This window comes from Camponotus floridanus, unplaced genomic scaffold (genome assembly GCF_003227725.1).
Source record: "Camponotus floridanus strain SB8 unplaced genomic scaffold, Cflo_v7.5 scaffold619, whole genome shotgun sequence".
Classification (NCBI taxonomy): Eukaryota; Metazoa; Arthropoda; class Insecta; order Hymenoptera; family Formicidae; genus Camponotus; species Camponotus floridanus.
The window spans coordinates 5,021-16,629 of record NW_020229791.1 but is presented as its reverse complement, the minus strand read 5'-3'; the positions used below and the strand labels follow the sequence as shown (position 1 = coordinate 16,629).

The window sequence follows — 11,609 nt, the reverse complement described above, 5'->3', positions numbered from 1 at the left end:
AATTAATATATACAATATAGAATCCCTTGTAATAACAAAAGAAATAATAAGTTAACATTATAAATATATACAATAATCATACAAAGGGAAACATTTACGCTTACTTATGTAATTTCTTTATGATTATCAAACCATAAATATGAAATGATTTATAAGCTTCCTTTTCCCCAATGAATATATATATATATATATTCTCTAATAACGTGTAGGAAAAATATATAATAAAAATATAATTAATACACATACATGTACATATATTAAACACGACGATTTTTGTCCTACACGGATATCGCGAATAAACTAAGACAAAATAATAATCCCTTGAGAAATCAATGCTTTGACCAATGAGAATTTATAAAAGATATTTCCAGCAACAGTATTCCTAAACAAATTGTAATAAATTAGATAAAATCATTTTGATATATGAACAATCGAAATCTCAATGCATTAATCAAAATTTAAAATTATTATATGATTAATGATAATTCAATATTTCATTTATATAAAGCAAAAGTATCGACATTTATAAAATCTTAGTGTATGCCGTTTAAAAAATTAATATCTTAAGACATACAAACCAATATTAAAATTTTGATACATATACGTATACACATTCTTGTTAGTTAATAATATAATTTTAAACCTTGTATTCCTTAACTACCTCTAAAAAGAAATTAATACTAACAATCAAGATCTATATAAAATCCCGCGATGTGAGCGATTTTTAATAATCATCCACCTCGACATCGACAAATCCAAATATCATTTAAAAGTAAAGCCACGGTAGTCCTGCACCTGAAAGAGAAAAATTAATTAGTTAACGAATCTCAAAATTTTAATGAAACATCAATAATAAAATATAATTGGAAGAATCAAATATTAACGATAAAATTTAATAATTAAATTTTAGCGACAGACTTGATAATTACTTGACAGAATTGATTAAATAATTAATATGCATAGGACATGACAGGCAAAACATATTATATAATCACAAAGAGCAACACAATCGCCTTTAAATAATAAAAAAAATATAATAATTAAATATTTCAAACGTGTTAAAAATATAATAACATGATATTAATAGGTACGTCTTATAGTAGTACCATTAAAAATACTTATATAATCAAAAATCCTTACAACACCGATGTCTTAACTAAAAACATATATATATATATATATGTTTATATATATATATATATTTATAAAATTATGCGTTGAAATAACTCCTGTAATTTTCGACGTAGAAATGTTGATCCATCAACCCTCTTCTTCCCCGTGTATAGATACATGTACGCTCCCATACGGTAACCTGTAAAAGAAATAAAACAATTAATACAAAATAAAGCCAAACTTGCGTAGACTTTGTTAGGATAATTCATTAAACGAATAAAGGTTAACGATAAAAATTGATAGCCTTCCAGTAGCTTCCCCAGTGATTATTCTAGCAGTAAAATTTTGAAGGCAACCCCATGAACAAAAATTTAAAATGTTTGTAACTTCGATATCTTTTACAATAGAGATATACTAAGGGCATAATTGTGATCCCATTACCAAGTAGATCAACGTACTAATCGATTAATTAATCAAAATAAGTACACGTCCTAATATGCTCCCGTATATAGTTCTAAAATAACAGTCCCTACTCACTAGAAGTATAAATATGATGCTAACAATCAAATTTACCAAACAAAAGTGTTGTAACTTCGAGATCTTTTACAATAGAATTATAAAAATAATATAACCATGATACCATAACCAAGTAGATCACCACACTAGTCGACTAATTCATCAAAAAAATGACGTCCAAATTTGGGTGAAAATGCTCTCGTATACATCTCTGGGATAATAATTCCAACATATTGGGTATATAGATGTAACCCCTCACGACGATAATATTTTATTTTCCATTGACCATCGATATACTGCTCCCAGTATAACCTATAAATCATAAAACCAAATAAATAATAGCTATGCACTAAATAATATCGCGATACTAATAATCGAAATACAAAACAAAATCGTATAAATATCAAACGAACTCTCCCTCTAAATAATATCATTAAAATCAAAATTATTAGTATCCGACTTAATATCGTCAAAAGGATAACATAACAAATACAAGAATAATAAAGGTTAAAATATTTTATAATAATATAATTTAAGTGCCATTGAATAATTACAAGATATATATATATATATTAATCCCCAACTAACAATGAATATTTAATAAATATCCTATGAAACTTGTAAAGACAAAATTATAAATAAAAACGTAAGATAATAACCAAAATTTAACAATTGATAAAACTAATAAATTATATGGTACTAATAATTCACTATGATTAAAATTGAAATGATTTAAATACAAATAATAATAATAATACTAATAACAATAATAATAGCAATAATGAATTCGCATAAATTTTAATAAGACTTACCCTTAGAAATAATAATATATCCTTGACCATCAACATTTTAATTCAGCACTGCTTGATTTTCTTGCCAAACCTATTGACGCCTAAAAACAAATAAAAATGAATATATGTTCTTAGACCATAAATTAATAAAAATATTAATGATTAAAAAATTTCAGAAACAAAATTTTGGTAGTAAAATCTAGCTTCAAATTCTACAATATAATTCTAACAATTATACATATGAATATATATATATATATATATATATATATATATATGCATCCACTCTTATAACCAATAATAAATGAATAATAAAACCTTAACAAATAAAATATTCACTTATAATAAGCTAATAACGAAATTTAACCAAATACTAGCGACCCATAACACAAATAATAATTTAAAGTGATCTTACCTGAAAATCAAATAAGAATACCTTATATGGCGAAGTCACGTGACCCCCTCCTGGATGCCTGAAAAATTAATGTAAAATAATATTTGGTCATAAGAATAATAATTTCTAACACGAGGCTGTCAATATTTTATAAAAATTTGCAAAGCATTAAGTATAACAAATGGATAGCATCTATATGCTTAAGGCATATACACATGAGCCAATGAAAAGAAAGAAAAACCAACTAGCATAAATGAACAAAATAATATAAAATTTAGATTAAAATAATTAAAAAATCAGAATAAGGCCAATGAACATCATCAAAAATCAACCATGAACATTTACGATCACACTCTTCTATATATGAATGCATGTACCAAGCCTTATAAAATATTAACACTTCATATAAAAAGTTTTCAACTATAATAATCCCCCTTTTTCAAGTACTTTAATGACAAAATTTCATAATACCAAACCTTATTAAGTATAATTATGTCAGAATATTACTTACTAGTAAGTCTTCATATGACGAAAATAAATGGACACCCTATATTCGTGTTCCTACACACCGGGTACCCCCCTGGCAAAAGTATCACCTGAATTAATAAAATAATAATATTAAGGATGGACATCTATAGCTACTATGAATATAAAATGTATATACACAATTGTGAAATGCACGAACATTCACATATGAGCACTCTTATACGTATATATATATATATATATATATACATATATATATACGTGCATATGAACATATGCAAATTTAATAATGTAAGACTAAAATCTTCCAAGAAATGAATAAGGCCCAGCTGCATAACGTGTGAAATAACACTCAAAAAATTAGAATCTAAATTTAAAAACTTTATTAAATAAAAATAAAAAATTTCAACAATGAATATAATGACAGCAACTTCTTACCATGCATAATATACATATATCATTAAGTCAAAGGAAATAAAACGTGAAAACACGAGAGAAATAGAGAAATAATACGTGTACTTACGAATAATATTGCACAAAGAATATTATGCGTATAACTCTACGAGTCGAACAAGCGTGCAAGGCCAAGTCCAGCACGTCGCGTTATCTCCATTGGAATTTTTAAACATCCTCTCCCGACCTAAAGGCAGAGGGAAGATCTAAATTCGCGCTCGCATGAATGCAAACCAAATTAATACATCAACTTCTCTTTTATAATTAAGCATTAACAAAGTATTCTCTATTAATATTATACTATTATCCAGTATCATATACCTCTATATACATATATATGCATACTATATGTGACATATGAACTGACTACATATACACATATGCATACATATTTTATAACAAAATCCAATAAAATAAAGGTAGAGACGTAATAAACAATCGTCAGGACGAAAAATTAACATATATTAATAGATAAAAATATACACCTTTATATATATATGCATACTATATGTAACCTATAAATCGAATAAATTTACATATACGCATATATATTTTATAACCAAACTCAATAAAATAACGGTATAAATACAATAAATACGCGTCGCGATAGAAATTGACACATATATATATTAACATGTCCAGAAATCTCCTAATACCAAACCACACCCATAAAGCAAAAATATGAAAAAGTCAACAAAAAAAAAAAAGCATACATTAAATATTGATTCTAATCATGTCAAGTCACTTGAATTTTTAATAACCCTATTTTATTGCATATTTTTAGCTTATCTCGAGCTTCCAAAACACTATAATTAAGTACCTTTTTATTAAGTACTTTTTGAGTTATAAGGCTTGAAATAATTTCTTAATTTTATATAAACCATAAAATATCTAGTAAACTATTCATTTTTCGATTATCTTACCTTCATACTTTTATGTACAAAATAATGAGAGGAATCAATGGTGTAAAGAAAACACATAGTTGTTTCTAAGAAAAAATATGGAATTGTTAATTGCAAATTACATATTTTTTCTTAGAAACAACTATGTGTTTTCTTTACACCAATTGATTCCTCTCATTATTTTGTACATAAAAGTATGAAGGTAAGATAATCGAAAAATGAATGGTTTACTAGATATTTTATGGTTTATGTAAAATTAAGAAATTATTTCAAGCCTTATAACTCAAAAAGTACTTAATAAAAAGGTACTTAATTATAGTGTTTTGGAAAGCTCTCGAGATAAGCTACAAGAATATGCAATGAAAAATAGGGGTTCCCATTTAAAAAATTCAAGTCGACCTCGACATGACTTCACGACGCCACCAAGGTCATCAAATTTACCCATGTAATCATACTATTTCAAAACTTTTGTCTGAACATTTTCAAATAACACTTCTTTCTTTAAATGGGTGTACGGTGTCTGAAATACCTATATGCATACAATATGTAACATATAAATCGAATAAGTTTGCATATACGCATATATACTTTACAACAAAACTCAATAAAATAAAGGTATAAATACAATAAATAAGCGTTGCGATGGAAATTTACAAATATATATCTTAACTTGTCCAAAATTATCCCTATATATACGCATACTATATGTAACATATAAATCGAATAAATTTACATATACGCATATATATTTTATAACCAAACTCAATAAAATAACGGTATAAATACAATAAATACGCGTCGCGATAGAAATTGACACATATATATATTAACATGTCCAGAAATCTCCCTATATATATGCATACAATATGTAACATATAAATCGAATAAGTTTGCATATACGCATATATACTTTACAACAAAACTCAATAAAATAAAGGTATAAATACAATAAATAAGCGTCGCGATGGAAATTTACAAATATATATCTTAACTTGTCCAAAATTATCCCTATATATACGCATACTATATGTAACATATAAATTGACTAAATTTACATATACGCATATATATTTTATAACCAAACTCAATAAAATAACGGTATAAATACAATAAATACGCGTCGCGATAGAAATTAACATATATATATTAACTTGTCCAACAATATCCCTATATGTATATGCATACTATATGCATATACATCTTGTAACAAATTTAACAATAAAACAAAGGAGGAGATATAATAGACTGCTACCGCGACAAAATTAATCAGCACACAAAACATATATATATATATATTACGAATATTAACAAATAATTAATATTAATAACCCCAAGATTTTATACAATAATTATTAATCTTATACGATGATTATTAAATACGATTCAGTAAAAACTTGCTGAAATCAATTTTCATAAGCAATATGCGAATACATATCTATACATATATATATATATATATATGTGCTAATATAAAAGTCGCCCAAATGAAAATCTTCAAAGAATAAAATATTGTCAGAATCAAAAGACCTCTTGAATAAAAGATCACGGTAGAGCGTGCAATGAATTCTTCGAGCACATCCGTCGTGATCATTCTTAGAAGTAAAACGAGCCGCTTTTTCATACGTTGTTCCGAGAATTGTAAGAATAAAATTTCTTTTAGCAACATAATAACTATTAAGCGAAGCGATAATTAATTTCCATATATTCTTATTGTAAAGTTTATTGTAATAATAATGGCTTAACACATTAGAATTTATTAAAATATTATTCATAGGCTTGAGTAATTATTAAAAGTCGACTTTGAAAATTTTAAAATATATACATATAAAACCACAAAAATTCTAATTGTTGAAGCCTTTATTAAATAAATAAAAATATATCTTGTAAATGATAAATCTCAATAATTAGTCTTAAGATAATTATTAAACCTGGGAATAATACATGTAATATGCCAGGTTAAGCCACGTAAACGAATTTTAAAAGGTAATTCATTTAAAAAATATTACTGTTACTAATGTGTCTTATAAAGAGAAAGAATGCGGTGAGCATTCTTCGAAGGACACCCAGCAGATCTATTTTTAGAATAAGAGATAAGCCATCTTCGCATCCGTTGCGTTAGAATCTGCAAAGAAAAACCTCTTACAGCAATCCAAATGCTAAATTTTTCTTTACTAATTATTACTAATTATTAATTTACTAATTATTAATTAATTAATTTTAACTATATGTGCACCATTGTGAAAATCATTGTAATAATAATGGTTTAATACATCAGAATTTACCAAAATATCACTTAAAATTTAAACAATTGCTATAAATCGAACTCAAATTTTCTAATGACATAAATATGATATTATAAAAAATTCTGATTGTTAAAAATCATTATTAAAAATTATTCTAAAATTATTTAATAAATCTAAGACTCAAGACTTGCAATCCCTACCACGAAACTCTCACCCACCACATCGCAAACTCATAGCAGGAAGGGATAGCTCCAGCAGCCGACCCACCAATCACCGAAGAGGCCCACCTCCTCTCCCTACCATTAAACGTCGAACCAGAGGAAGGTATTTAAGGCACCTCGAGAGTCAAGTCAGGGCTTCTAGATCCACGGCCTTTTAGACAAAGTCGGTCAGCCCTCTAACACAGCTCTCTCTACGCCATCAGATCTCCAGCTCTCGAAGAGGAAAAACCTAGAAGCCTACCGGACACCTTAACTTATTCGAAAATAACTTAGTCGCGATTTTGATTTTTTCTTTCGGGACTTAGTCTCAATCTCTATTAAGAGAGCTGTATCAACATTAACACTTTAATAAAGTGCTACCATCCAGCAACCTCTGACTCTTTGGCCATTCTCTGCGCTGCCTTGCCACTTCTTCAGGTTCTCACCGAGGTCGAGCAACCCAGGGAAGGAGCAGCGGTGCCTGTATTCATCCATTGATCCCGTCATCCGGTAAGGAAATAATAAAATAATAATCATTCTTAATCAACCTTGATAATAACTTTGTATATTAGTTCGATTTATTCTAGGCCTATTGACAATTTTCCCAGAATCTTACTTGCCCGTATACAGACTTTAAAGTTTTCTTTCGAGTTGAATAATTTAAATTTCAACCGATCCTCTGAGAACGCTCAAAGCGTATCCTAGAGTGTAGCGTCGTTCGAGTTAGTCACTCGATGTGCATTGAGTAGCAAATTCTACTCCTCTGCCGCTTTCACGGAGAGCTTCTCTGAAAGAATTTCTCCGTGGATCCTGTGCCGCTGTGACGTGACGTCTTGCACATCGATACTAGACTCAGAATCTAAGACTCGCTCCTAGAGGATCTGTCGAAATAATAGAATTTATGCACTGGCTTACAAGTTAACTATCGAAACATTTTATGAATTTTATACTTATCTGAAGTAAGCCAGCCGCTCTCACCCGTATCCTCGTCTGTATCCTTGAATCTCCAGACCTCTCGGTGCAGCCGCATGCTCCTGGAAATTCAAAATATGCTAAATAAATTATCATTCGTTGTATGACAATCTTCCCCGAATCCTACCTGTCCGTATACAGACTTTAAATTTTTCTTTCGAGTTGAATAATTTAAATTTCAACCGACCCTCTGAGAACGCTCAAAGCGTATCCTAGAGTGTAGCGTCGTTCGAGTTAGTCACTCGATGTGCATTGAGTAGCAAATTCTACTCCTCTGCCGCTTTCACGGAGAGCTTCTCTGAAAGAATTTCTCCGTGGATCCTGTGCCGCTGTGACGTGACGTCTTGCACATCGATACTAGACTCAGAATCTAAGACTCGCTCCTAGAGGATCTGTCGAAATAATAGAATTTATGCACTGGCTTACAAGTTAACTATCGAAAACATTTTATGAATTTTATACTTATCTGAAGTAAGCCAGCCGCTCTTACCCGTATCCTTGTCTGTACCCCCTGAATCTCCGGACCTCTCGGTGCAACCACATGCCCCTGAAAATTCAAGATATATTAAATAAATCGTTAATTGCTGTACCCCAATGAACTGTATATAGCCGAACGTTTCAACCATTATATGAGAACGAGCGAGATATACCATCATAATCTACGTTCGTTTATCTCGCAATAATCCATTAAGCCGTATTATTCGTCTTAACTCTATGAACCACCTTGCTGTGACTACATTTACCTTATAAAACCATTCATCTTAACAGGTACCTTTCTACGCATCATCGTAAGTAAACCCCTTTTGTGTTAAATCAATCGCATCAAACATACTAAATAGTCATAATCCCTCGGTAGATGGTTAACCCCCGCCGAACTTCTTCCGTTGGACGCGAAATTCCCCTCCGTGCCGCGGGTATACGCCGCAGGCGTGCCTCCCGGTCGGTACTTAGGCTCCCTACAGCTCGTCAGTTGTTTGCCGACGAGAACGACTTAACAAGCAGAGTAACAAGGTACTCTCCAGTGCGTAGTTTCGCGCCCTCCCGCGCATACCCTTATCGTCCTCCCCGAAACCCTCCAGCGGTTCTTCAAGAGGAAAAACAGCCCAGAGCCAGGCCGCCATCGCCCAATTACTCCCCCATCCAGGATTCATCTAATCCCAGCTACTCGCCGGTCAGGACACCGGAAGATCTTCCTTCCATACCGGAAGAACGAAGACCCATAGAACAAAGCACAGAAACTGAGGCTGGTCCATCCAACCCAGGTCAAGTTCTGGATCCCCCTGAACCAAATTTCTACCCGGAACCAGAGGACCTAGTCTTACCAAGCAGTATCCAACCCCTCGCAGGACTAACAGACGAAGATTTTATCGAGATCTACGAATACTTGCAGCGAGATAATTTCTTCAACAACCGCGAATAATAACTATATCTAGATATCGCCTTAGAAATGCTATAGAGAAGAACATTAACTACATACACACATCTATACGTATAGCGATATACACTATCTACAACTGTCAAATAATAACAATAATAACAATAATAAAAAATTTGTAAAGCTCTAAGGAAGTAAACTAATAAAAGAAAACAGATCAAAAAGGATAAATTGGGTCAGGTTCAACGCACCTAATTTATTTCCCATCGTCAATCCCTCTCCTGAAAGAAGCGCAAAGGATTCTTAGTCTCTCGGCGTCCTAGGGTATAGCCGGCTTGGCAGGTTGCCCTGAAAAAGAAATAGAGAGAAGTTACAATTGCGTAACAAATAAATACGTGAGAAGTTACGATCGAGACGTAACAACGAAATCTCAAAACGTAACAATAGTGTTATTTCACACGTTATGCAGCTGGGCCTTATTCATTTCTTGGAAGATTTTAGTCTTACATTATTAAATTTGCATATGTTCATATGCACGTATATATATATGTATATATATATATATATATATATATATATATATATACGTATAAGAGTGCTCATATGTGAATGTTCGTGCATTTCACAATTGTGTATATACATTTTATATTCATAGTAGCTATAGATGTCCATCCTTAATATTATTATTTTATTAATTCAGGTGATACTTTTGCCAGGGGGGTACCCGGTGTGTAGGAACACGAATATAGGGTGTCCATTTATTTTCGTCATATGAAGACTTACTAGTAAGTAATATTCTGACATAATTATACTTAATAAGGTTTGGTATTATGAAATTTTGTCATTAAAGTACTTGAAAAAAGGGGGATTATTATAGTTGAAAACTTTTTATATGAAGTGTTAATATTTTATAAGGCTTGGTACATGCATTCATATATAGAAGAGTGTGATCGTAAATGTTCATGGTTGATTTTTGATGATGTTCATTGGCCTTATTCTGATTTTTTAATTATTTTAATCTAAATTTTATATTATTTTGTTCATTTATGCTAGTTGGTTTTTCTTTCTTTTCATTGGCTCATGTGTATATGCCTTAAGCATATAGATGCTATCCATTTGTTATACTTAATGCTTTGCAAATTTTTATAAAATATTGACAGCCTCGTGTTAGAAATTATTATTCTTACGACCAAATATTATTTTACATTAATTTTTCAGGCATCCAGGAGGGGGGTCATGTGACTTCGCCATATAAGGTATTCTTATTTGATTTTCAGGTAAGATCAATTTAAATTATTATTTGTGTTGTGGGCCGCTAGTATTTGGTTAAATTTCGTTATTAGCTTATTATAAGTGAATATTTTATTTGTTAAGGTTTTATTATTCATTTATTATTGGTTATAAGAGTGGATGCATATATATATATATATATATATATATATATATATATATTCATATGTATAATTGTTAGAATTATTTTGTAGAATTTGAAGCTAGATTTTACTACCAAAATTTTGTTTCTGAAATTTTTTAATCATTAATATTTTTATTAATTTATGGTCTAAGAACATATATTCATTTTTATTTGTTTTTAGGCGTCAATAGGTTTGGCAAGAAAATCAAGCAGTGCTGAATTAAAATGTTGATGGTCAAGGATATATTATTATTTCTAAGGGTAAGTTTTATTAAAATTTATGCGAATTCATTATTGCTATTATTATTGTTATTAGTATTATTATTATTATTTGTATTTAAATCATTTCAATTTTAATCATAGTGAATTATTAGTACCATATAATTTATTAGTTTTATCAATTGTTAAATTTTGGTTATTATCTTACGTTTTTATTTATAATTTTGTCTTTACAGGTTTCATAGAATATTCATTAAATATTCATTGTTGGTTGGGGATTAATGTATATATGTCTTGTAATTATTCAATGGCACTTAAATTATATTATTGTAAAATATTTTAACATTTATTATTCTTGTATTTGTTATGTTATCCTTGTGACGATATTAAGTCGGATACTAGTAATTTTGATTTTAATGATATTATTTAGAGGGAGAGTTCGTTTGATATTTATACGATTTTGTTTTGTATTTCGATTATTAGTATCGCGATATTATTTAGTGCATAGCTATTATTTATTTGGTTTTATGA

At 29.8% G+C, this 11,609-nt stretch overlaps 1 long non-coding RNA gene across 1 annotated transcript; it reads left to right on the top strand.

The window, feature by feature from the left end:
- The first annotated feature begins 7,055 nt into the window (after window positions 1-7,055).
- LOC112639394 lies at window positions 7,056-9,157 on the top strand. The gene is made up of 3 exons (XR_003123489.1): window positions 7,056-7,608; window positions 8,839-8,858; window positions 8,927-9,157. It is a non-coding gene; the product is annotated as an uncharacterized LOC112639394 (long non-coding RNA).
- The last annotated feature ends 2,452 nt before the right edge of the window (window positions 9,158-11,609 follow it).